Raw genomic sequence first — 27,975 nt, forward strand, 5'->3', positions numbered from 1 at the left:
GGGACTCCAAAATGGTGCTTTCCAGCACTAGTGTCCTCATGGTAGAGTGAGCTCCCAAAATTGGCTGCTGCCAGTGTCTGTGTTTCCAAAATGAATCTCAGTTGCTTCCTTTCTCTCTGACAGGTTATCCAAGGTCAGAAAGTGGAAAGACCCAGGATCCTTTTAAATTGCTGCTTTTGCCCTATGTCCTAGAGCATGTGCAGTTTTGTTTGTGTCCTCTTAAGAGTGGAGTCTCTGTTTTCTATAGCCTCTTGATTCTCCCCAAAGCAAGCCCCACTGGCTTTCAAGGACAACTTCTGGGGCCTTATGTTCCTAGTGCAGAAACTGGGCTGGGGAACTGGATGTGGGGCTTGGGCCCCTCTGTCCTTGGGGGGAATCTCTGCAGTTGTGATTATGCTCCCATTTGTGGGCTGGCCACCTAGAAGTGTGAATCTTGACTATACTGTGTTTCTATCCCTCCTACTCATCTTGTAGTGGTTCCTTCTTTATATTTTTAATTGGAGAAGCTCCTTCCTGCTAGTCTTTGTTTGTTTGTTTGATTTTTTTTCTAATCAATACTTGGTCTGTAAATTGTAATTTTTGTAAACCATGAGAGGTAGCGAGCTCAAGGTCTTTCTACTTTGTCATCTTTGGTCCCCTTCATCTAGAATCCTCTAAGATCCATTATTAAATGAACAGTGAAAAATATACAAATGATTGGGAAAATCAAATTTGTGTTAACCCCTATAATTTTTTAGGTTAACTTTTATATAACACAGGATGGTAAAATTTAAGAATACCAAACATAGAGCTCATGTTCTGGTGCAGCGGGAACGGAATCTGACTAGGAACCATGAGTTTGCGGGTTCGATCCCTGGCCTTGCACATTGGGTTAAGGATCCAGAGTTGCTGTGAGCTGTGGTGTAGGTCTCAGACGCGGCTCAGATCTGGCATTGCTGGGGCTGTGGTGTAGGCTGGCATCTACAGCTCTGATTCGACCCCTAGCCTGGGAACCTCCATATGCTGCGGGTGTGGCTCTAGAAAAGGCAAAAAGACAAGGGGGGGAGAAATACCAAACATGAAGAGATAGTCATCTAAGCTTTCAGTTTTAAAAAAGTACCTATGGGTAACCAGAAATCTGTCGTTAGACTTTTCATCACCAGCACTGTGTTAGAAGACCATAGAATGATGTCTTGAAATATTCAGAAAAAAATACATTCATCACAGAGTTTTATGCACAAGCAGTTTTTAATGACTTAAGGAAAGTTTTTGAAATGTAATGTATTAACTATAATACAGCATGAAGAAAACTGTGGATAACTATACATGTACACCTAGAAGTTGTTGTCCTGATGTAATAGTAGGTATGTTGAGTGATGGGACTATGAATGATGTTTTCTTTTCAGAATTTTGTTTCTCTTGTATTGAACAAGTTTTCTACAAAAATGTATGAGGAAAATAACATCTTCAGAGGTCTGGGTTTCTTCATGGTCGTCAGACCACTGGCTTTGGAATCACATAGGATAAATGGATTTGGTTCTAAACTGTCTCCCAGGGCTATTGAGCTTAGAATGGGATTGGGATTCTACACTTTGAATAGCATCCTGGGGTATGTTTTATGTATGGTAAAGTTCGAAAACTACTGACTGAGGTGGAAAACAAAGGATTCTAATTAGAATACATTGGCTTGGCATGCCAGAGATTAGAATTTTCATGGAGATTTCTTGTTCTTTGAAGATTGGACACTGCTTGACAGAATCTGAACCGTGAGCCTGAAGAAGACCACCATTATTTCTTAATGTATTCCGGGGACACCAAATTTACGTCTGCTTTCCTATATTGTTACAATATTCTTAATTCTTACAGTAGATGATTCCCCAGCTGAGATAATGAGACTTCACTCTGTCCACGTTTCACAGAAGACAACTTTTTTGAAGCTATTATTTGTCAATTGTCTATTTTTTAAAAAGAGAATTTTCAGAGTTCTGTGGCATAACGGGTTAAGGATCCAGCATTGACACTGCAGTGGCTCAGGTCACTGCTGTTACATGAGTTCGGTGCCTGGCCCAGGAACTTCCATATGCCATGTGTGTGTCCCCCACACCAAAAAAAAAAGGAGAATCTTCTTACCCATATTTTGTGGGCCTGATGTCACATTTGCTTAGGCTATGTTGTTTGCATGCGAATAAATCCAACAATAATTTATAAGATTTATACCTTGGAATAGAAGGAAAAAATAGATGGCTAATGAGAAGCTGCAGCTGCAGATGTTCATACCTTTGGTTCTCTAGTTGCTCTGGTCCATTGCAGCTGCTGTATTCCTTTGTTGGTCTATGCACACCTGGGGCAGAAGACAGAAGTAAAAATTAATTCCATTTTCAAAAATGCTCATTTCAGGAACATGTTTGATACAATTTACTTTTAACAGAAGCTTCATTTATGAGCTATTAGTTTTCCATTGTGAATGAATTGTAATGTAGATTCAGGAATCCAACTTTTCAGTCACTTAAAACTTTAAAACTTAATGGGCTGAAACATTTAATGCTGCTCTTTCTCCTAGAGGGGGTAGAAAAAAGAAATCAGGACCTTGTGAAGAAAATTTATTTTGTTTAATTAAAGGCACATTAATTAAAATGCTGTTTTACTCATTAATGTTGCCTTTAAAATGCATTTATTCATCTGTCTTCTTTAAGGACAAATGAATCAATTATAAGCCAGACATTTCTTTAATGTAAGATGTGACTAGGCAAATGTATGATTCATAATCTGAGAGTATGCTGGTCAAAATAAATTTGCATTCAAATCGTTAGCATAAATGACATGGAGTGTCTTAAATCCAGGACTGATCGTAGGCTGAATTGTGAAATAAGCAAATTAACTTTTTGATTCCATTCTTATCTCCTTTCTGTTTCTTCCCTTTCCCTTTTAGTAATCTTATTCCAGGTCACCCCTTTACCTCCATCTGCCCTACTAAGAGCAGTTTTTAGAGAAATGATACAAGTTAGCTTGTTGAGTGATTTTCTGAGTCCTAGAAAGGGACAGAGCTTTGGAAAAAAAGCTACAGTGGCCAATGCAGGGGTGTTAGAGGTTATTAATGAAGGCCTCTTCTTTATGACTTCACTCTCAGATTATCTACTTTTATATCTGTTTTCCAGTTGAATTTCTCTAATGAATTTTTTTTTTTTTTTGATGATGACAGTATTTCCTTGCTGGTAACACAATTACAACAAAACAAAAGCAAAACTGAGTACAGAAATTTCACAGAGTCTCTGAAGCACTGTGATAGGGGCAGGATTATGGGCCATGATTTTGGAGTTGATTGCTGACTGCAGCAATCATTACTTCAACATCTTAACCTTTCTAAACTTAATCCTTCTTATCTGAAAGCTTTGAAATAATTAAAAAAATATTCTTATAGGATTATTTTAAAGACTAAAGGAGAAATGTTAGTCAAGTTACTCCTCAGTGCAGGCACATAGTAAGGATATAAAAATACTATCAGCTTTTCCACACTACTCAGACAGTGGTCCATACAGAGCTGTTCTGCATTCCCTTCTTAAGTTGAAGGGAAACTTTCACAATGAAGGAGGAGGATGTCCTCAAATCCCTTCCAGCAGGAACCTACTTAAGTGGCAGCAACTTTGGCTTCCAAGTGGAACAGTATATCTACAAAAGGAAAAGTGATGGTATGTATCACATCAAAAATCTGGAGTGAACCTGGCAGAAGCTTCTGTTGGCAACTTGTGCCATGGCTCCTATTGAAACATCCTCTGGGAATACTGGCCTGAAATCTACGCTCAAGTTTTCTGCTACCACCGGAGCCACCCCTGTTGCTGGCTGCTTCACTCCTGGAACCTTCACTAACCAGATCCAGGCAGCCTTCCGGGAGCCAAGACTTCTGGTGGTTACTGTTCCCAGGGATGACCACCAGCCTCTCCTAGAGACCTCTTATGTTCACCTGCCTCCCACGGCCATGTGTAACACAGACTCTCCTCTGTGTCATGTGGACATCACCATCCTGTGCAACAGCAAGGGAGCTCACTTTGAGGGTCTGATGTGGCAGATGCTCGCCTGGGAAGTTCTGTGCATGTGTGGCACCACCTCCAGTGAACACTCATGGGAGGTCATGCCTGACTTCTCCTTCTGCAGAGATCCTGAAGAGATTGCAAACGAAGAGAAGGCAGCAGCTGGGAAGCTGTGACCAAGGCGTAATTTCAGGGTAAATGGACGGCTCCCGCTCCTGAATTCACTGCTCTTTAACCTGAAGTGGGAGACTGATCTGAAGGCATGCAGGTGCCCTCTGTGCCCATCCAGCAGGTCCCTCTGAAGACTGGAGTGCTCAGCCTGCCACTGAAGACTTGCCTGAAGCTCCCCCTGCCCAAACCACTGACTGGGGAGAAACAACCACTGAGCAGTCTTAAGCTGTTCTTCCACAAACTCTTAAAATGGAAGCAGGTTGATGGAAAATTTCTAAAAAAAAAAAAAAAAATTAAAAATTAAGAAAAAAGACTATTAGTTTGGTTCTTTATAAATTCCAGTCCTACCTCACTGTATTTCATTGATGTTTGTCTTTGTCCTTTGCTATCTTGAGGTTGCATGTCACCATTCATTTGGATGTGAATAGAAAAGCTAAAGCAATGATGCTATTCAGTATGGAACTCAGGAATAGGCAAGGACATAGTGGGCTCCTCAAAGCATGACATCTACAGCTAAGGGCAAAATATCATTCTTGTAAAATGTAATCAATATTATTGTCCTTATAATTGTTTAGCTATGAGAGGGACTTGCCTCTTAAGATGATGCCTTGGAGACTGGGATCCATAAGCTAATACTGAATAAAAACCTCTTTCAATGTAATTCTCCTCTCTACAGCAGGCCATGCCTATTTTTGGGTTTGGAGGATTAAGAAACCTTGATCTTCCTTTTTTTAGGCTGAAGCAGAACCTACATAGATTCAAAACCAGATATGACAGCATCTAACCAGCTTCCCCATCTGCTTCTCTCTTCGTTTTTCAAAGTGGTCCAGCCCATTGAATGATGAATGAGGAAAAATAGGGCAGGGACGCTGTATCCTACTGCCAGTGACTGCATCATTGATTTAATATGACCAGTGAGATTGGCTAGAACTCCTTTAAAATGTGGATTTTCCTAAATGGATTACTCAACCCCTCTGGCTGCTTCTTGTTTTCACACTACTACATACTTCTTATTAGCTCTGAATAATTTTCACTCTAGAAAGTAATAAAAATACCCTATGTTTTTATAGCTCTGTATAGCTTTCAGAGTGTTTTAACATTCCTTATTTCATGTGATCTTGGCAAAAACCCTGCAAGATCAAATTTTATTTGACTACCAAAGAAGAAAGGGAGGTTCAAAAAGGCCAAATAACTTAAAACAATTCTCTGTATGACCCGAATGCTAGAAAAATGTAGAATTGCCTTTTTCCCCATTCCAAGTACCAAAATAGTTAAATTACACTTCTTTAAACCTTTTTCATACCACATGATACTAGCATATGCTCAAATTTTCCTGTTTCCACTTGTCAGTTCACCTAGATGCTGATGTATCTTTAATGCCTTTTGTGCTTATTTTGATAAAGGTGTAAAAACAAGTGCCATTTCCTTTTCCTTTGATTCTTAACTGAAAAATTCTTCAATTTACCTGAATAGTTCTTTTTCTTTCCTTTACTAAAACTCTACAATCATTTTTAATAACAACAGTGCCTTTCATGGATAACTAATTAGCACAAATTCAGTAAGTGTTAAAAGATTTACTGCTCCCAATGGATCTGAGCAAAGTAAACTTTTCTCTACTTAATTATACTGCATCATTTATCTTGAGGTGATTTGGGTGACTAGAAAAAAAATTGATTATGTCTTTCTACAGTTAGTTTTAGAATATCATATTCTGGCCATTGTTTTCCACTTCTTATTTTATGCATGCTGCTGGTTTGCAAATTTGTGAGAATGTTGATATTTTCATTTGAAATAATACACTCCCCCAAGATTTATGGACATTAAATGCTATGGAAAAATTACATAGAAAAACTCATTTTCAGAAATTTAAAATAGTAGTCTTAAGTTTTTAAGATTATTTGCAGTTACTTGCTGGAGAATGGTATTACTTGTATTTTCCTTTGAGACTGTCTTATCATCATCAAAAGGCTCTTTCCTGTAGTTATTTTTATGTAGAATTTAGAATGTATGTCAAAGACTTAATTGGTAAGCATAAACATAAGATATATTTATATATATTAAGTATATTATACATATAATTATATAGAAATGATGCTACCCTAACAACCTTAACATTCTGATTTGTCTATTATCTGTATCTGTCTGTCTATCTATCTGTCTAATCTATCATTTCCTAGCATCAGAAATATGTTTGTAGATATATGTCCATATTACTCAATTAGCTCCCTGTATTACTAACAAGATGCTTTGAATAGACATCTATTGCTCACCTAAGGGGTAAGATTTGGGGCGAAGTTTATTTATTTATCTTGGTCTTTTTGTCTTTTCAGGGCTACATCCATGGCATATGGAGGGTCCCAGGCAAAGGGGTCCAGTCGGAGATGTAGCTGCTAGCCTGCACCACAGCAGTGCAGGATCCAAGCCACGTCTGCGTCCTACACCATAGCTCATGACAATGCTGGATGCTTAACCCACTGAGTGAGGCCAGGGATGGAACCTGCGTCCTTGTGGATGCTAGTTGCGTTTGCTAACCACTGAGCCACGACAGGAACTCCATGGCCCTAAGTTTAAATCTGAGCTCTATCATTTTTAATAGTTGCAAAATGAAAAAGTTAACTTGTCTTCTTTTCAGCCTCTTCATCTATGAAATGGGAAGTAATACTTCATTGGTTATTTTTAAAGATTAAATGAGACTATACACACACACACAGTTTAATACAGTGCCTGCCACAGATAGATACTAAGTAGATTTCTTTTTTTCTTTTTCACAAATCCTCTCTATTTTGGAGTTGACAACCATCACTGAAGAGATAAAAGCTGAATCATTAGGTTTTCTAGTCTAAAATGAGCCCTTGAATTTTAGTACCTCTGCATTTATAAAATGAGCTAGTCAGCCAGAGAGCCTTTCAAATAATCAGCTTTAGTTAGACATCAAGATTTTATTTTCACTGAATCCACCAGTTTTTCAGAGTTGGATAAAGCAACTGGTGATTTTTGTGGTGGGGATAGTTATGACTTCCATCTGAAGCTATCTATTATGAATACAGAGATCCAGAAAACGCAGACTATGGTAAACCAGAGAGAATTCAGAAAATTGTTATTTTCCATATATGAATGTTACAGGTTTAAAGACTAGAAACACCTGTCTTATTATTCCTTTTATACATAGATGCCAGCAAAATTAGGAATCCACAGAGGAGAATGAGCACATCGTGATATCAGGAGAGAAAATGGGAGAGAGAACAATCTGATTTTTAGTGTTAGTCAACTACGGTTATGTATATTTTACCAGATTACATTTTATCTTCCTTATTCTTAAAAATATGTGTTTTATAAAAACATTAGGCTCCCTCTTGTGCCAAGGTTAGAGTTTCTTCTCTGCCAGCAATTTGATTGAAAAAGCTCCATGTGGTACATTCATTAAGGCAGATGAGAAAAATCAGAGTGCTACAGTCTGTTCCATTTTTGTGTTTTGATTCTGTGAAATATTTCAACTAAGTACTAATGTGATTCTTATAGTTGATAACAAGCAGATGCTTTCATTCAATTCTATTTGTCTTTTCCGTAGGTAAGTGATTATGAAGAACTCCTAGGCAGTGGGCCCCAACAAATACCTTCATTACATTTTGTTATTGCTGTATAGAGCCTATTGACATAGATAATTTTTTTCAAAGAAAAAGTGTTGCTTCTAAGATAGAAATGATACTTTATAATAAATAAATGCATAAAACTATTTCACTGTTTACACCTCCCCATTCACCCACCCCACTTCTGCATTTGATCCTCCTCTGGTGTATAACTGTTACCTCTTGGGGATTTTTGTTCACAGCATTTGCGGCACCATATTATAATATATGATTTATATACCTCCTTTACTGTGATGATAGAATCTCTCTTTAATAGAAGTAAGGCATGTGTCATTCATTTTGTTTTTGCTCCAAAATCAAGCACTGTAACTGGTGCATAGAAGATGCTGCTAATACATGTTTATTGATTCAATGAATGGTTTGCAACTCAGCAAAACCTCTCCACTAAAAGAGGAAAAACAATGTACTGGTTACTTTATTCTTTTTTTTTTTTCTTTTCTTTTCTTTTTTTTTTTTTTTTTTTTTTTTTTTTGCCTTTTTGTCTTTTCTGGGACCACACCTGCAGCATATGGAGGTTCCCAGAATAGGGTCTAATTGGAGCTGAAGCCACCAGCCTACACCACAGCCATAGACACAGGATCCAAGCTGTGTCTGCGACCTACACCACAGCTCACAGCAACGCTGGATCCTTAACCCACTGAGCAAGGCCAGGGATCGAACCCACAACTTCATGGTTCCTAGTCAGATTTGTTAACCACTGAGCCATGATGGGAACTCCTGGTTACTTTATTCTTTTATGTAGCTGCCAGGCCTTAGCACTAAACTTTCCATTTTCATTAATCAGTCCCTCCTAGTTAATCATCTTGAGATGAAAAGATAACAAGAAAAAAGCCTTATATTATAATCAATATTTACATATTTTCTCTGACTTCTTAATTAATATTTTAGGTTTCCATTTGTGGACATGTGCTTAAACTCTATAAATTTACTGTAGATGATAGATAGGGGATAGACGAATAGGTAGATATCATTAAAGAAAATATGATCTCAAAAACGGCTACAGTTTTGTATGAGGAACTACCTTTTTTTATTTTTTTTACATTCCAGGATGAAGTTCTTTTCATCCTGTATTTTATGAAGGTTAATTGTGAAACTAATGGTTCATTGACTGTGAGCTGACACAGAATTTCTGATTGTCCTATCACACTCAAATAAGTCTGAGTTATTGCTCAGTTCAAGGACACCAGCTCTCAGTAGCCTTGGCAAAGCAGGGAGAGGCCTTGGCTATCCCACGTGGCACCCTGGGTCTTTTATTCCTATTGCAGCACACTCTGGCCCACAGTAATAGAAAAGTTCTCCAAGTGAGGTATGCGTGTCACCTTACACAGTGTAAGCATTTAAATTATGAAACATCTCTATTTTATATCCAGCTTTCAAGACTTTTTCAAGGAGTGTGTCATAATTTCATAGAATCTTGGTTTCTTTACCATAAGAAACCTTAAATCAGGATCATTCTTCTAAGAATACTCCATAGAGAAGCATTCTTCCACTAGCAATTATTATTTGTCTGTTATCCTATGTTGAATTATTAGCTTATTTGCAAAGAAATTCAACCGGAACACCTGCCTTCCCCCATCCCCCAGAAGTGTTACTCCATTATTTGCAAAGAAATGAATCCCAGACCAGTTTCTGTAATTCTTTTCCTCTCTGCCCACCTTATGACCTCAATCAATATCTCCTTGCAACATACTTCTCAGTTATTTTTTTCATTATGTGTCCTACAACATTTTCTGCAAAATTGAATACGGAAGATGAACATACTAATAACCTGAAGATCACCAGGCTTTGAACCACCCAGTGGGGGTAGAGATAGCTTCTCTAAAGCATGTTAATGATGTACATATCCCTTCAGGGATCTTCTTTTATTCTTTTACAAACTCAGTTACTCTTTTTCCTCCACCATTCACAGTTATTTGAAACTTTTAGTGTATATTGTTAGAGTGGCTTGATTTAGTGTTTAATTTTTCCAGATGCAAATTCATTTCCTTTTCTGGCCAGCTTCCAGAGGTATGACCTCAACAGGGAACTTCAACCCGCTTTCCCCAAATACTCTCTTAGCCTGGGAATCGTTATCCACATGAGTTTTGTTTTCATTTAGTTTTATGACCTTACAATTCAATGGTCTTGCAAACCTTTTGTGAATCCATAGAGTTGAAGCAGGAATAAAAGTATATTTGAAGTAACGGAAGTTTTTCTCTTAGACACACCCTGAAATGAGTGTACCGTATATCAAAAGTCATGCGTAAGATTGTTTCATGACAGTTTCATTGCTAATAGCTCAAAATTAGAAATTTTTATATAAAGATTCATCAGAGAGTGGCTAAGGTTCATCAGAGAGTGGCTAGGTAAATTGTAGTATATTAATGCAATGGAATGCCACAAAGAAATCGAAACTCCTAATACATGTAACAGAACTTGCAGATCTGATAGATGTAATATAGAGTAAAAGGAGCTTGCACAAAAATTATATTTTATTCAATTTATATGAAGTTTGGGAACATACAAAAACTAATCAATGGCGATATAAATGAGAATGGTGTTTCCCTGGGGTGGCACTATTGGCATTGAGGACAAAGGAGCCTGCTGAGGTGCTGGAAATATGCACCTATATCCTAATCTAAGTGTAGATTACATAGATATATACATGAGTCCACTGAACTGTACACTTGAGATGTGTATCCTTTGTCAATATATATTAATACCGTATATAAAAATGAAAATAATATAGTACTTCAATAGCGCTTTCATCCATAAAATTTCGTGCCTCTCCTTTCTGGTTAATACCTTCATCTAAGTCATAAGAAATAAATGTTTTGTGATTTTTTTAAAAAAGTATCTGTGGTTATTACACAAATTCATCAGATCTTCTGTTCTCTGAAAATAGTATGCTTTTAGTGGAGGCATACATTATTTTGGGAGGTTATGGTTTTCACAGTTATTGTCAGATTATAGCTCTCCAAAAAGGGAGTTCTGGCTCCCTGTTTCACTTATATTTACCCTGACATGTTTTCAATTTTTTTCTGGGTATCTTCTTCTCACTTCCCTAAAGGTAAGCAGAGTAAGTCCAATATTTCTTATTACCTACAAAGCCAATAGATAATAGAATCTTCCTTAACAGAAAGCAGGGTGTTTCAGATGTTCCCAGTGATTCTTGGCTGAAGGTTTTTACGTTGGTATAATTTCCCCCTATTTTTTAAAAATAACACTTCAGTCCTTTAAAATCCATATTGTTGTTTTTAATCTGCAACTATGGTTTCTTAAAGTATTTTTTTTTCTTTGCCTTTTGTCTTTTTAGGGTCACGCCTGTGTGGCATATGGAGGTTCCCAGCTAGGGGTCCAATCAGAACTGAGGATGCTGGCCTACACCACAGCCACAGCAATGGGGATTCTGAGCCACATCTGCGACCTACACCACAGCTCAGGGCAACACGGGATCCTTAACCCACTGAGCGAGGCCAGGGATCGAATCCACAGCCTCATGGATGCTAGTCTGGTTCACTAACTGCTGAGCCACAATGGGAAATCCAGTTTCTTGAAGTGTTTTCATGTCACTATCCATCTTGAACTAATCCCACTAATTTAATTAGCATGTTACAAGGCAGTGATTTATGTCACAATTACCTTTTGTTACGTTTGAGTTTTTTTCCCTCTAAATTACCAAGATCTTATTTTTAAGTTTTTTTAATTGAGGAGGCAATGTAATTTTTGGAAAAAGTAGTGGCTGGGGTCAAGATATCTGTGTTCTATTGCTGGGTGCACAACAAAGTTCAGAATCAGATAGTTGATAGATACGATTTCTTCACTGCAATGAGAAATTTAAAAAGAATTGGATCAGGTCGATTTAATTTTTGTTCCAATTTAAGTCAGCAAGTAAATAGTCTCCAAATTGAGATTAGTAGTAGAGATTATTGTAAATAGAATGATAAAACATCCTGACTATAGGAGAACATTTGGTTTCAGCAAAGATGATGTGAAATGCTACTGATAACAAATGTTCATATGAAGCCCTTCATTTCAAGGCCTTAATCTTGACATCCAGATAAGAGTTTCAGGGCCATCAATCTCCTTCTGCAGCTGCTGGTGCTACTTCCAATGCTAATGTTGGTTCCATTTATAGGAAATCCTCCTCCTGTCTTATCTCTGACAACTTGAACATAGCCATTGAAAAGAAAGGTGCTAGGAAACACAAAAGAAGCTATAGTTTAGGAGAAGGGGAAAGATTTTTACTTTGTGTTAGAAGCAGGTCATCTAAATATAGTAATTCATCTTTCTTTTCTAATTTTAATTTTTTAATTGAAGTATAGTTGCTTTACAATATCATGTTAGTTTCAAGTGCACAGCAACGTGATTCAGTTATACATATACATACATTAATTCTTTTTCAGACTCTTTTCCCTGTATAGGTTATTACAGGATATTGATAGTTTTTTGTGCTGTACAGTAGGTCCCTTTAGGTTATCTATTTTATAGATAGTAGCATGTATATGTTAACCCCAAACTCCTAATTTATCCCCCCCTTCATTTCCCCTTTGGTAGCTGTAAGTTTGTTTTGAGTCTGTTTCTGCTTTGAAAATAAGTTTATTTGCATCATTTTTAAATTAGATATACCAAATCATCCTTCTAAGATTGGGGAATGAAAAACTGATTTCCAACTGTCACGATCACTTAACTCTTTTCAAGGAAGAACTTTTGATCAAAATATATTTTGGGTGTTTATTCACCATCTTGAAAACTAATGGGATTTTTGTCCATATGCGTTATTTCTGAATAAAATGTCCAGTGCTGCCTGGAATTCATGCACAGGAAGTAGAGCTGATGTGAGAAAAGCATTGCATGATGACAGAATTCACTATTCTAAATGCATCCCCAAGAGAGTTTAAAGGCACTGCTATTACACATTGCACACCCCTCTCTGCTAGGTGCCTGCATAATCACAGCAGTGAAATTGACATATTTGTCACAGACAATCACATTGGAAACTTTCTGAAGCTATAAATAATGGCTAGGGCACCTATAGTATTTTCCAGACGCAGAGACAAGGCACTTAATCTTGATGTAATCTGCACAGGGTAGAGCCCAGGGGCATTCAAATGAGTGCTCCTGGCTAGGTTATTAGATGACCCCCAGAGCTCCCCAAACTCAGCAAACCTCATTGGGTTAGATGAAATCTTACAAGAATATCTGGTGCAGCTCCACTGCTTAGAGATAAATAGTCCTTGTGAGATGATAATATATACTTCTTTCACAGATTTTCTAAGATGATAATTCATCTATTCAATAAATATTTGCTATTAAGAATACACTGCATTCCCTATATACCATACACAGATCCAAGAACTTCATATCTACAATTTTAATTAATACTTAGAAAATCCCTACTGGAGGGAAACCTGTTTTTACCCTTATCTTATGGGTGAGAAAACTGTGCCACAAGAAAGCTTAGGGCTGGTGTTAATATACTGTAAAAGCAGTGCATTTTGATGGTTCAAAGCATGTTTTTGTGGCTGTTTTTTTAAAATCGAGTGTCTTCTATTTATTAATGCTTTGACATCATGAAACATATTTGAGTTCTCTCTGCACCAATGCTTTCATTGGTACAATGTGGATGGTAATTATAGTTACCTTAGGAGTTATGAGCATTACATGAATGGAAGTAGCCTATTAGAGTAGTATCTGACCCATAATATAGGCTCCATAAGTGTTAATGCTATGCTATTCTGTTTCTTATGTTAAGACTATTTTATATTCAAGCATGGTACTGAAATGAGAACCTTTTTATGTCTCTCTCCCTATTAGGATGTGTGTTCCTCAATTATAGGGACATTGCTTCACTCATGCTAAGCACTTAGCAAGGTAGATGTCACACATAACCTCATTGAAAGAATACATGAATAAGGCATGATGCCCCTTTTTCAAGGTTATGGTGGAGAAACCACAACATCATAGTCCCTAGCATACAAAACAGTGCGTACAACATGATAATAGCAGAGCTGCTCTTGCATTTTCCTGGTTCTTAACAGCATTTTTGGAAATGACTGTTTTACAGAACTTGTATTAGATTATGTTGGGTCTCCTTATTGTCTTTTTTCTCTACTAAACTGAAAATTCCTGAACCATTCAGGGGCAGCACTCCAGTCATCCCATCATCTTTTAAACCGCAGTGCCTTGCTTAATGATCGTGTGTATGTTATGTGTGTGTGTGTGAACATATTTGCATGAGTGTGTACATGTGTTTGTGTGTGGGATGCAAAGGTAGCCTCTGTGCTGCTATGGAAGCTGTTGTGAAGTCAGAGTGGATCAGAGGTAAGAGATCTGATTGATGGCCCCTGATCTGCTGTGAAGTCAGAGTGGATCAGAGGTAAGAGATCTGATTGATGGCCCCTGATCTGCTGCTTACTTTCTTCTTGGCCTCGAGCAAAGCACCTGGCATGAGTTTCTGGGAACAACAAATAGATCCACTATAGTCTCTGTCTTCATAGCCCCTTAGTAACTGTGCTCCTTAGTGGAAGCTATTTTGAACAACTGTATAACTATTACACAGATTTTACCGGGACAAATCATAAACTGAATTCTTAGATATATAATGATATATCCTGGATTGAAGGGAATGGTTGAGTAAGGGCTAGAATTATTCTGCAGGGTAATCTGTTTTGCAGATTCCCCTGGCATACATGAACAAGGCAAGGCCAGGGCTTGCATATCTTTCAAAAACAGGCAAACTATTGAAAGGTTACTTCAATAGGAACTGTTCCCCACTACCTCCCCTGACCCTGCTTCTTTGCAGACTTGGAATTTTAGTACCCAGATGTTGCTAAAATAAAAGAAGAGGTCAAGAAGACGTAGAGGCTATTACTGCATAGGCTGTGTTTTCTATCACTTACTCCTCTTTAGTGTGCAGTCTGTGTTTTAAAAATGTTTCTTTGCTACTGCAGTTGGTGGAAACTTTCAATCTGAGATCAGTAAGGTTAAAAGAGTTGTCATTTTGACAATTGCCCTACAGTCTGTTCAGAGGAACTCAAAGCCGTTTTAGTTATTTTATCAAAAGTAAAACTCATTTTCAGAAAGCCTTAGGTAAGAGTTTATTTTTAAACACAGTGTCTTATAATCAGCAGCTATCTATTGGAACTTAAACATGTTTTGAATGGTTCTGTTTTCTAAGACTTCTGAATAAAAGAATAGCCTCTTCACAGGAAGTCAGAATCCCTTTAATGGAAGAAGGCAGAGAGGTCACCAGAGAACAATATCAACGTATATTCTGAGGATCTAAAATATTGCTTTGAGAAAGGAAGGGTCTCAGATACAAGTTTCCTATTATCAAGAATCGTGTTTCTCCATACTGAAAAGATTCCAGTGAGAATTCATTTTTTTTGTTTTAAGAGCCTAAATAATGTCAGGTTGAATGGTCAATGGGCGGGTATAAAACAAAGGCATGGAGCTTTGATTTAAAAAAAAAAAAAATTGTAGCTATAGTTCTTGTCTTTGCAGGGTTTAAAGACAGAGGGTGAAGGCCAGACAAATAGATGTCAAAGAAAAGCCATTGAATAGAAAACCTCAAATATTTAATTTATTCATTAGATGACCTTAGGTTGTCCAGGACTCATAGAGAGGAATTTAGCTATAAAACTTATTAGAAATCCATCTGTTAACATACTTTTTATATGATACTCTAGCTTTTTGTAGGCTCATTTACTATAGGTCTGGATTCATATCTTCAAGGTAGGGTCCATGTCCTATTCTTTTTCATATCCCTGTGCCTAATACAATGTCTGTCACATGAAATATGTTTGATACATTTGAATAGAAGCCTGTCCATAAAATGAGACAAATGCTTATGTGTAAGAGTACTAATTTTTTCCTGTTGTATCCTTAATGGGGCTCTGTTTTCTATGCTTCATTGAGAGAAAATCTATGGAGGACAAATGGATCTTCCTAAAACGTGTCTCTGTTTTTCATGAAGTCCTCAAATTGTAGGGCATAAGACCTCTGCCCCATTCTTTATCTTTTCTCTGTCTTGCATACTTGATTAGAATTGCAAAGCTATTATTCTTTTTTTTTTTTCCTGCTTTGGGTTAAGGTTAGTTTATGTCTCTATTTCTCACTATATGTTATTAACTTGTTGAAGCCAGACACATGTCTTCATTATGTGCCCTCCATAGCATTTAGCACAGTGCCTCACAGATATGAGAAGGCTTGTTAAATTCAATTACATTGATACCGATCACAAGGTTTGGAAAATAGGATGCTTTAGAAAAGATTAAAAGCACATAGACTGTTTATCTTAAACAAAAGATCAAATGTTATTCTAAGAGTTTACAAATTAATAAAGATATTATATATCCCCAGTGGAGGAAATGAGAAGTGATAGTAGAGTGGGTGGCCACTGACTTTTCCCAAATGTCTCCTTATGGTTTTGAATAGAGTGGGCAAAGACATACATCCTTTCTGTGTTTCTGATTACATGGGCCAGATATTTTGGACAATCATGCCTCATTGGCTCCCTAAGGCTCTGGATAATTCAATCCTAGCTTCTACCTTTATTTATAATTGGGGAACTATTGTTTTTCAAATAGAATCACTTATTATATATAATTGTTCTGCTTTTTCAGCCATATTATCCTTATGAGATTAACTTTTTCACTATCTTTCACTGAAACATTTAAAATATTTTATCCTCTTACTTTATTCAACAAGTATTTATTGAGCACTTAATATGGGTCATGCCGTCAGCAATATACCAGAGATCTGAAAATGAATTAAATGTAGGCCTTGCCCTTGGGGAATGAATAATCTGATAAGGGAATATCAAAGTAAAAGAAAATTACATAATAATATATGGTTATAAGGAAATGGATCTATCAATATCAAATTTTCTATTAGTCATGTTAAAAGGTAAAAATGGATGAAAATATTTTTAATGATGCATTTCACTTAATCCAATATAAAAACCATTAACGTGATACTTTGCATTCTTTTCTTGTTTGTTTTCTTTTGAACTAAGCCTTGAAATCCTGAATGCATTTTATACTTCCAGTCCATCTTGATATGGATTAGCCACGTTTCAAGTGCTTAATAATAAACAGCACATGGCTAATGACCATCATATTGGACACACAAGTTTGGGAATTTAAGGAGAGGATTTTGGATAATTTGATACTGAGTTGGATTTTGAAGGTTTAAGAAGAATTCCTAGATGTAAGAGATGGGCTATTGATGCCATGAGGACAAAAGCACAGAGACATCCAAATGTGTTAGCAGACGCTCCATACGCATAGGCATGATGTAGAATAAAAAGCTCAGAAAGAAAAGCTGGGCAGAGCCTTTTAGTTATCCTTGGAAATCTAATAAAACAAGATTTTTTTGTAGCTAAGAACTCATCATAATATTATTGGACCTAATAGCTAATAATAACATGTTGTTGCTTTACTCAAGTATGTACAGAAGTGCTTATTACATGTCAGGTAATGTTCTAAGCATTTTCTTACATATTAGCTTGTTTAATCCTTACAACAACTCTGTGAGGTAGGTGTCATTACTACCTATCTCATTTTATGGATAAGGAAATTGAAACCTAAAGAGGCCAAATCATTTGTCCAATGGCAAATTAAGTGGAAAAACAGAATTTGACTCCAGAATCTGTGCACTTAACTACTCTGCTATATTAACTCTACAAATCACTGTCCTCTCTATACTATATAGACCCAGTGCTGAATTTAATGTTCTACATAGATCAGTATAGGCTAAACATTAAGAGCTATCAAGTTGTAAAATGAGCTAGTGAAGCAAATTTGTTTTACTAAAATAAAAAACTGAGGACTAAATAAAATTTAAAGTTGTAAAAACAAATCCGGAAAACAGTTGATTATATTTTAGGAATGTAGTGCATGCTATATAAATAGTCCCTAATGTTATTTGAATAATAAGTAGATGAATATATTTGAAAACTTCATTTCACCCAAGTAGTTTCTGTCAATTTCCTTAAATGTAAAAGAAAAAACTATGTTGAATTTAAGAAATGCATTTAAAATAATCACAGTTTGGAAGTAAAAGAATAAAAAGGTTATGCCATGCAAGGACTAATCAAAAGAAAGCTAGTGTTATCGTATCAATATCAGAAAAAAAGTAGACTTTAAGGCAAAAAGCATTACTAGCGATAAAGAGGAATACATCATCATCATCACTAAATCCATCAGGAAGGGATAATATTTCAAAAGTTTTATTTATCTAATTACATACCCTCAAAATATATAAAGTAAAAATTGACAGAATTAAAAGAACGATAGAAAAATCTATAATTATTGTGGGTGAATTTAACCACCTCTCTCAGGAACTGACTGAAAAATGCAGACACGAAAGCTATAAGAATACAGGAAATTTGCCCATCATCACATTTAACAACTTGACGTAATTGACCTACATAGAATTTTGTACCCCGCAATTGCAGACCACCCATTACTTTGAGTACACATAGAAGTTTTGCAAAAATTGATTACATCCTGGGTTGGAAAGCAAGTATCAATAAAATGCAGAAGATTTAAATTATAAGAGTACATTTTCTAGCCATAGTGGACTTAAGCTAGCAGTCAATAACAAAGAATTTTTAAATCCCCATATGTTTAGAAATGAGTAAATATACATATAAATAATATCAAAGAAGAAATGAAAATTAGGTTTAGAAAACAGTTCTGAATTGAATATATTCAACAATTCAACCTGTAGCATATACCTAAAATGTGTATAAGTTGGAATTTACATGTATATTTTAGGAAAAAGAATGTTTAGGAGTTCCCGTCGTGGCACAGTGGTTAACGAATCCGACTAGGAACCATGAGGTTGCGGGTTCGGTCCCTGCCCTTGCTCAGTGGGTTGACGATCCGGCGTTGCCGTGAGCTGTGGTGTAGGCTGCAGACGCGGCTTGGATCTCACGTTGCTGTGGCTCTGGCGTAGGCCGGTGGCTACAGCTCCGATTAGACCCCTAGCCTGGGAACCTCCATATGCCACGGGAGCGGCCCAAGAATAGCAAAAAAAAAAAAAAAATGTTTAAAAATCTGTAAACTAAACATCTATCTCAAGAAAATAGAACTATAGTAGCAAATAGAACATAAATGGTAGAAAGAGTGAAAGTGAAAGGAAATATAATAAAACTGATAGAAATACTAATCATTATTTCAGAAAGATCAGTAAAATCAACAAGCAATGGTCAAGACAAAAACTCTCCATTAAAACTTCATAAATGATAAAAAGAACACTTTCTGTCTCTCAGCTGTCTTACTCTGTTTATGTTCTGTCTCCGCAATGGATAAGAGTAATTTTCAGATTTGAACCCTCTTTACATCATAAGCATGCAAAAACAAAAAGGCTTTGAATTGAGCCATGAAAATTAATTAATGCTTTATTTTCTATTTCCTGTCATTAAATAAATTATGCACATGTTTGACGTATGACACGTTGCTAGAATAGTGCCATTGTTTTATTTCTCCAGTTCTTACTGCCCTGCCTCTTCCTGTGGGTAGTTGTAACATCCCTGGGGGGTCTTTAGTATAACATAGTAAAGGTAGAGAAAAGAATGGCTCAAAGAATCTTAGGAACTTCATAGGCTTCATGATATTCCAAGTATATGAGATTTTGTGATACAGAACCTCAAACACAGCCTAAAACATAGAGAAATAAAGCCCTTTACTAAGTAACAACAATTTCATGGGTTTTTTCCAGTCCTGAAACAAAGCCAATCTATATACCATAATCAGCAATGGGAATGTTTCCAGGAGAATTTGAAGTTCAAGGCTGGCAATGTAATCAGCACTCCTAATTTGAGGTTGTTTTTCCTTAGCAATCCCAGGATTTGCATGTTTTTGAAAGCCCTTGACCTCTTTTGATGTATTTGGCTCAATAGTTAGTAATTGAAAACACTCATCAGGATATACTTAGGTCCAGGCATGGCCTCTGCTATGGCACAGATAACACAGATACAAAGTTAAACAAATTCAACATGACAGACTTGAGAATGCTAAAACAAGTTCTTAGCTGTAAGAGGAAGGCTTCAATAATCAACTTTAGATGTTCTCTAATCAGAAAAAGACTAAAATAGTTTAAGATAAAAAGAATGTCATCAGATAGCACAGCTCATAGATAAGAAATTGCAGTTGGTTGGAGTTTAAAAGCATTTCTTAAGGGAAGATAGGAAGAGAAGCACAAGCCAAGTCAAGCATAAAGTGTCCACCAAAGGATATTTTAATTATATTTTGAGAATTATGATAATGCAAATTCTTAAATGTTTGCAGAAGACCAAGTGACACCTAACGAAATTTAATAAGGTTAGGAAAATGCCTACCAAAATTCTAGACTTATTTTAGAGGTGAACTAGGACAATAAGGTATTATCGTAAGGATGGGTATTTGACATAATGGATCAGAATAGAAATCCCAGAAGCCTAAATCAAACCTAGATATGATAAGATATCTAAGAGAAGGATACCTCTTTGATAAATGTCATTTGGGCAATTGACTATTTTGAATCATACTAAAAGACATTTATTCCAGGGAGATGAAAGACTTAAATATAAATATCAAGACTACGTAAATTTTAGAAAAAACAGAAGAATTTCTTTACAAGAAATAAGAGTATTTTCAATCACACTAAAAGAGCACAAACTATAAATCGAAGGTGTGACACATTATATTACTAAAAACAATAACATCTGTTCATCAAAAGGCAGTATTAAGTACATAGTAGGACAAGCCAAAGTTTGAAGTTTTCCAATTCCTATAACTAACAAATGATAGTCTTATAATACATGTACTTATTCATATGGCATTTATTATACTTATGTATATATTTATATATATTTTTCTACTAATTATGAGACCAACAGCCTCAATGAAAATAAACCAAAGTTATGAATGAGAATTCCACTCTCAAATGTCCAGTGAACACATATAAATATTTTTAGCCTAACTAGTATTTGAGGAAATCACAAGGAAACATCATTTTATACATAACTTTCTGGAAAAATAAAGTCCGACTCTAATAACGTTGGCAGAAACATTTGGCAGCTTTTCCTTGCACACCACTTCAGACAACAATTTGCTGTCATCTACTAAGTTGAAAATAAGCTTAGCGTAGGATACCGTAATTCATTCATGAGCACATGATTAATAGAAATTTTTGCCCCTATGCACCCAGATATGGAAAAGAAAGTTCATGATAACCTTGATTGGGAAGGAAAAATACACCATAAGGGGAAAATATCCACCGACAGGAGATTGGAAGAAAAAATGTTGGTACGTCGTACAATGAAATATGACCCAGGAGTACAAATAAATGTACTGCTGTATGCATTAAAAATGACGTACCTCATCCCTGGCCCGGGAACTCCACTTGCTGCAGGGCGACCAAAAAAGAAAAAAAATTATGTACCTCAGGAACATAATATATAGAATAAAGCTAGTTAACAAAGGAATATAGAGAATAGGATAAAATTTATAATGTATAAATGCGCAAAATGATATATTAATCATACATACGCACATACATACACAATACACTAGTATGATTATTAACATAATAAATGAGAAACATAAAATTAAAGATCACAGTTTCTTCTGTGACGAGGGAAGGGCTTCGATCAGCAAATGGCACTTAGTGGTTTCCAAAATTATTAAATTTTGTTTCCTTGTTAGCTGTTAACTTTGTAATTATTTACACATATATTTTATATATTCTTTATATATAGCACTCAAACAAAAGATGAGAGAGGGAGCACAGATTGGTCAGTTTGAGCGCAGATTTGCAACATTCAGCTATCAGAGATCATTCTTTTCTAACAAATAAACCAAAGAAGCAAAGCAGTACTCAGCCACAGTTAGACAACATGATTTCTTCACGCCGGTTAGGAGATTGCCCTTGACCCTCTGAGGGATATGGTAGCAAAATTGGACGCAAAGCTTTTTAAAAACATTTTTTTTTTGGCCATGCCTGCAGCATGCAGAAGTTCCTGGGCCAGCAACTGAACCTGTGCCCCAGCAGCGACCTGAACCATAGCAGTGAGAACCCTGGATCCTTAACTTGCTGAGCCATCAGGGAACTCCTAGATTGTTTTTAAATTGGTGCTGTAGGAGCACAGTCAGGTTACCCCCCAAAGCTAGACTTTTTTCCTAGAACTTTAAATTATCAAGAAGCCAAAAAGTAAAACTTGAGCTTGTATACTGCTGCATGCATGGTGAGAGATTTTTCAAACTTAAAACGCTCAGAAAACAGCTTTCTAAATTTTTTCTGCATCTTTAAACTTTTCTTTTGACATATGACTTTTTTATTTGTGAAAATTAGAAATTTTGGATAGATGTACTTTAAGGATTTATATTAGATACTTTCTATTCTGGCTTAGGTCCTCAAAAAAGAAACCTCAACATTTTTTTGTTTCTTTAAAAAAATTCCACCAGCTTTCATTTTAACAGAGCAAAGAGACATACTGCTCTTGATTGCAAATTCAGTGATTGACAAAATATCGTGAGATAGATTTTTTTCATATGTAATTAAAAAATGCCATATATTCCTTATTGTATAGTGAAATCTCTAACTTATTACCAACCTTACCTGACCTATCATTAACAATATTTATTTTTCTTTGCATCATATATATTTTCCCTCACAGCTCGGATCTTGTATGATTTCCCCAGAGATGTTTCAATGGTTTCTAGAGTGTAAGCCATTTCTTTCATGAAAAACAAGGGTTCACAACTGCAATAACTCAGGTCAATATGCTGTATATTCAGTGAAAGATCTATAGCAATACATGTGAAATGAAGTGATAGATCAACTCTCATAGCTGATTATTCCCGGGATTTGGTATCTGAAACTTTATCATCCATGTCTAGTTTCAAGGACTTAAAATTTAGTTCCTACATTCTATTTTGAGGGCCCAGTGGTGTGTACCTCACAATTTTCTAATCACTTCCATGAACCTTGAATCATTTGCAATATGTGTTAAAAAAGATGTATAAATTAATTTAGTTACTTATAACCTAATTCATAACCCTGTGATTATGAATGAGAACTAAGAAATATATTAGTAATTATTCTTATTTGTCAAATAAAAGTAAAGTTTCTAATATTGATAAAGGATATATCCATGTGCCAAATAATTTGTAGTTTCAGCAGAATGAATGCTTTAGATATAAAAGTTTATCTTCATTGTGGCCAGATGTTTTGATTTCTTTCGAAGTTCATTCTTTGATAAAGCTAAGTTGCCACTTAAGTTCATTCTTTGATAAAGCTAGCTATCTTAAGATAATAATTTGAGAAAAATCTATGTCCTAAATCACATTTAAATTAATACTCGTTTTGTGGAACAAGAAAAAAATAAAGTTGGTTTTGATATTTTCTCTTAGATTATTTATGAATTCATGATAGGTCACACACACACACACACACACACACATACATATATATATATATATAGCTACTGAATTTAATGAGTGGTAGATACTGAATCTGGCTCTGGAAATACAAAATTGATTAATACCAGTTCTTGTACTTAAAGAGTTGAGCATCTATCTAGTGGTCAAAGCAAAGACATATATTATTAGTCCTATAGCATTCAGAATACCTTTAAGGAGGCTCGAGAAAAGTGTTAAGGAGGCCCAGAGAAGGGGGAAACTAATGCTGAGTAGGGATGTTTGGAAACACTTCCCAGACCTGAGGATATTTGGATTGGAGCTCTCCCAGGCCCCGCTCTTAATGTCCCCAGAAAATCAGTTTCTTCATACCTAGAGAATATAAAATGCCAAAATTCACATCACAATATCCCTTCAATTTGGCACTCTAAAAGTATATTCACTATTTGGGAGCACTGCCAAAAGGTAAATGACTATAGAATGGAAAATTTATGGTTACTTTGGAGTCATGTTTTTAAAGCTTTTTATCTAGCTAACTTTTTCTTTCCCACCTTAACAATTTCTATTGCTTAGGAAACTATTTCAGGTATAAAATTGCACTTACATAAGCTACTAAACTCTTAAGGCTTAGTTTTCTAATTTGCTTTCTATTGTTAGCTGGGCCAACTACAGTGCAGGCATCCACCTGGAATAGACTATGTTTGATGAAACGTTACTCCTTTGAACAAGCAGTATCTGATTAGAACAATTTATCTTTGAAAAATCCCTCAATCGTGGTCAGAGTGTAGCAGGAGTGGTGATATTCTAGGTTTCAGATCTGTTTACTGAGTTCTGCCCCAGTCACAAGTGAATAGAAAAAACAGAACCAACTTTCATTTTCAATGTGCAGCTTAATAAGAATGAACTGTACCTGAGTAGGATGTAAAAACAGTCAAAAATAGATGAACAAAAACTCAACCAGTACCACTGGTGATCAGCTCTGTGCACTCACTGTCTCTTGAAAGAAAACAGTAGGAAGCTGATGATATTTTGAATGACCTACATTGGGGCATCTAATTGCCCACAGTGTCATGACCCGACTGTAGAAAGGTTCATAGTGTCAAGAGAGTTTAATTGTTCGTTGTGAATGTATTGGCTCCCAGTACCCAAATGGAAATGAAGTGGGGAAAAAAAAATACAGGAGCTAAAACCGGATTATTAATTTCAAACTGTGAAATTCCTATAAGCTTCTTTGCTTCTTTTCACTGATTTTATAATGGTTCACAATTTCCCTGTGCGAGATGAGTAATTCTGCTTTGCTCACCTAATTTAAACAGTACCTTTGACATTTTGGGGTTATCTAATAATGGAGTCAGCCAGGCAATCCGCTTTACTATTATGCATTTCATGAGTGAAAGAAAAAAAGATCTTAAAAGACAGGCTGGCTTGGTTTAATTTCATTGGATATTAGCATTTTTCAAAAGCAAAGCAGTGTTAGTGATGGAAAGTAGGTTAAAACATTGCTGATTTGCTAATAAGGAAAAATGTCCCCAGCCCCTGCACCCCGCAAAAAAAAAAAAAAAATGACAATGCTATTGAATGAAACCTCAACACATGCACAGTAGTAAAATTCTTTGTCTTTTTGAGGCTCTTGATGTTTGGGTAATAGTTTCATTAGGGGATGAGAGAAGCATAAAAAGATTATGGATATTAGGATGACTGATGAGTAAAACAGTAAATAGAAGCAGGATTAAATTGGGGCAAGAGGAGGGTGGTATTTTTATTCTCTTTGGGGATGGAAAAGGAAGGAGCAGAAGTCTCAGCACGGTTTCAGTGGGTAATAGGGCATGTTCAGAAGCACTGTGCAGTGGCATTTAATGAAATTCTAAACTCTTCCTGCTCTCATTAAGTTGATTCATGGAGTCAGTAACAGGAATAACTGGCAAGTGCCGCCTGCTGTGAAAATGACCACATGTCCCACATCCGTCAGTTTAACCTCTGAAAAAAAAGAGCCAAGAAAATGCCATCTCTTTCAGGTCTCCCTCACCTCCTTTCATGCTGTTTGTTACTGCTCTGAGCTTCCCTGCGAGCTTAGCACCTGCTTGCCACCCTCATTACCTAGGCATGTACTAGTAAATGTATATATTCCTTCTGGAAGGGCCCAAATTCTATTACTTTCTTTATTATTCATTTCCATGGATTCGAAACTGGACTTCAGTTCATGAGGAAAGAGGTGAATCCAGCTTTCCTCTGCTAAGTTTGGTGGAGTGGCAGTTAATTAGTGGCTGAAGAAAACTTGTATACTGAGATTCTTTTATCTAATATAGTTATTACTTGAATAATTCCTGAAATAAAAGATTTAATGAAGAAAATATTTAGCCTTTGAAATTAGGAAGGCTTTTTAAAAAAAAATTACCACCTTATATTAGTTAGCTTAGGTATTTTCATCTGACAATAGCTAAATGACACCATTCTCAGGTAATTACACACTTACATGGTCAAGATCTTTTCAGTGAAGTTTCCATGAATCCTAATCTCCTCCTCCTTCTCCTGGCCTTAGAAAGAGATTAAGTACCCATTGAGTTAACTGATTTATTTCTTCAGGGCCGCACGAAGGAGCTCTCTCAAGAAGAAAATGTGATGACCCAGTGTCCCTGTCTAAAAGAATATGGGGATTTATTAGATTGCACCGAAAGGATTTTCCTCTCATCCAATGAGCTGTCCTTTTTTCCTATGGCATTTCTTCCCAGGAATAAAGTCCTGCATAACTTTTCTTGGTATCTTCCCAATATTTTTGGGAATATGCTTCTGACATAATTTATAAATGGAAGAATTGCTCGTGCATCTTTTTTATGGGTTTTTGGAATAAGGGATTCTGAAGGACATTGATGGGAGGATTACAACAGCATAAAAATTGCAGAGTTACAATTGGTCTGAAGCTGCTCTCTTGGAAATGGTCAACACAGTGGGGACGAATGCAAAGCAAATGTCGTTCCCCTATCCTCGGGGATATGCTTACTTACATATATTTCCCACATCAGTACAGTGAAGCAGGCAGGCCAAGTGCGAGGGGATATCTAAGGGCGGATAGTAAAATGGTTATTCTAACTTCAACAAGATCTTTATTCGATATCCATGGCTATGTTACCCCAAACCTGAGCAGCTTAATCGAAAACATTTATCTCTCACATAAATGTTTCTGCTGCTCAGGGATTTGAGAGAGGAGATTAATTTGGTGGTTTGTGCTTAGGGTTTCTTATACGATTTTTAGTCAAGATGCTAGTTAGGGCTGCAGTCATCTGAAAGACTGAGGAGGGCTGGAGGATACAATTCCAGAGCGACTCGCTCACATACGTGGCAAGTTAATGCTGGTGGTTTGCAGGAGGCTGTACTTTTTTGCCATGAGGACATCTCCAAAGGGTTATTTGAGTCTCCTGCAGGTGTGGCAGCTGTCTTCCTCTGGAGCAAGTGATCTGAGAGCTACGTAGATGTCACCATGTCTAAGTCTTCAGCCATTTTTTAAGCCAAGTGGTAGTCAAACTGCTTTATTTTAGAATTGGGAGTTGCTTTCTGATAGGGGTAAAAGCAAATCTGTGACTTGGTGAACAAACAAGGAAAATTCAGGAGTTCCTGTCATGCCTCAGAGGAAACAAATCTGACTAGTATTTATGAGGACGCAGGTTCGAACCATGGCCTCACTCAATGGCTAAAGATCCAGTGTTTCTGTGAGCTGTGGTGTAAGTCGCGGATGCCACTCAGATCCCACTGTAGCTATGATGTAGGCCGGCAACTGCAGCTCCGATTCGACCCCTAACCTGGGAACCTCTGTATGCCACAGGGGTGGCCCGAAAACAAAAGACCAAAAAAAGGGAGAATTCAACTTTCTGCAAACAATTCAGCTTGAGTCTAAATATTAAATATCATACTTCCTTTCCCATGTTACCATATAAACTTATCTCCATATTATCTACTCAAGGGAACATGAGTGGCACTGATAATCCAAAATCAATTAAAAATACATTATATATTAGGGGAAGGGAGGGAGTAATTGCCATTTTAATTATGCCTGGTCAAATTGCAATTAGTTTGTGTTCCCTGAGAACACACCTGTTAAAAGCAGTGGCCTAAATGAGGCAGTCAGGTTGTGGGAAGACAGACTGAATTTTCAAAGTGTCTTTAGAAAAACTACTGAGATTTTAATTCCTACATCATAGCCAAGATTAAGTCCTCTCTAATTGCAGTTAACTTTAGGTAAAATTTTAATATACTGTATGTGGTTTTACATCTATATGCTTTCTTCATAATGTTAATAGTTGAATATCAGCATAATTTTGAGTTGTAATGCTGGAATTTGAGAAAAAGAAGAAACCGATAAATTGGATTAGACAAGGGAGATAAAAAGCAGAGTATGAGTAAAGAATTTGGAAATACAACCTCTGGAGAGATAAAGGAAGCTGAGGGAAAGTCAAGATGCCCTTTAGAACTACACTCCTGCATCTATTAGGAGTGAGGGGGCTGAGGCTTGTAGCAAGGGATCTACTGATCTGTGCTTCTTTCAATATATGCTCACAGGGAGTAGTTAGAATCTCCAAGTTATACATTTAAAAAAGCATTTTGCATTTGAATGGAGACTCATTCATTAATTTTATTCATTTAACCAATATTTATGGGGCATCTACTATGTATCAAATGGTTTTCATTATTTTTGGACTCTTACGATCATAGTATGTATAACTGAATAAAACCAATTAATAAGATCATTTTGCTCTTTATAAAAATGAAGGT

At 36.3% G+C, this 27,975-nt stretch overlaps 1 long non-coding RNA gene and 1 pseudogene across 1 annotated transcript in view; both read left to right on the forward strand.

Moving 5' to 3' along the window:
• Positions 1-27,975, forward strand: part of LOC110255421 — a 498,014-nt gene that overhangs the window by 302,225 nt on the left and 167,814 nt on the right. The gene's annotated exons all lie outside the window — the stretch shown is intronic.
• On the forward strand, positions 2,972-4,400 carry LOC100518676 (annotated as a pseudogene).

This window comes from Sus scrofa, chromosome 9, assembly GCF_000003025.6.
Source record: "Sus scrofa isolate TJ Tabasco breed Duroc chromosome 9, Sscrofa11.1, whole genome shotgun sequence".
In the NCBI taxonomy this organism is placed as follows: Eukaryota; Metazoa; Chordata; class Mammalia; order Artiodactyla; family Suidae; genus Sus; species Sus scrofa.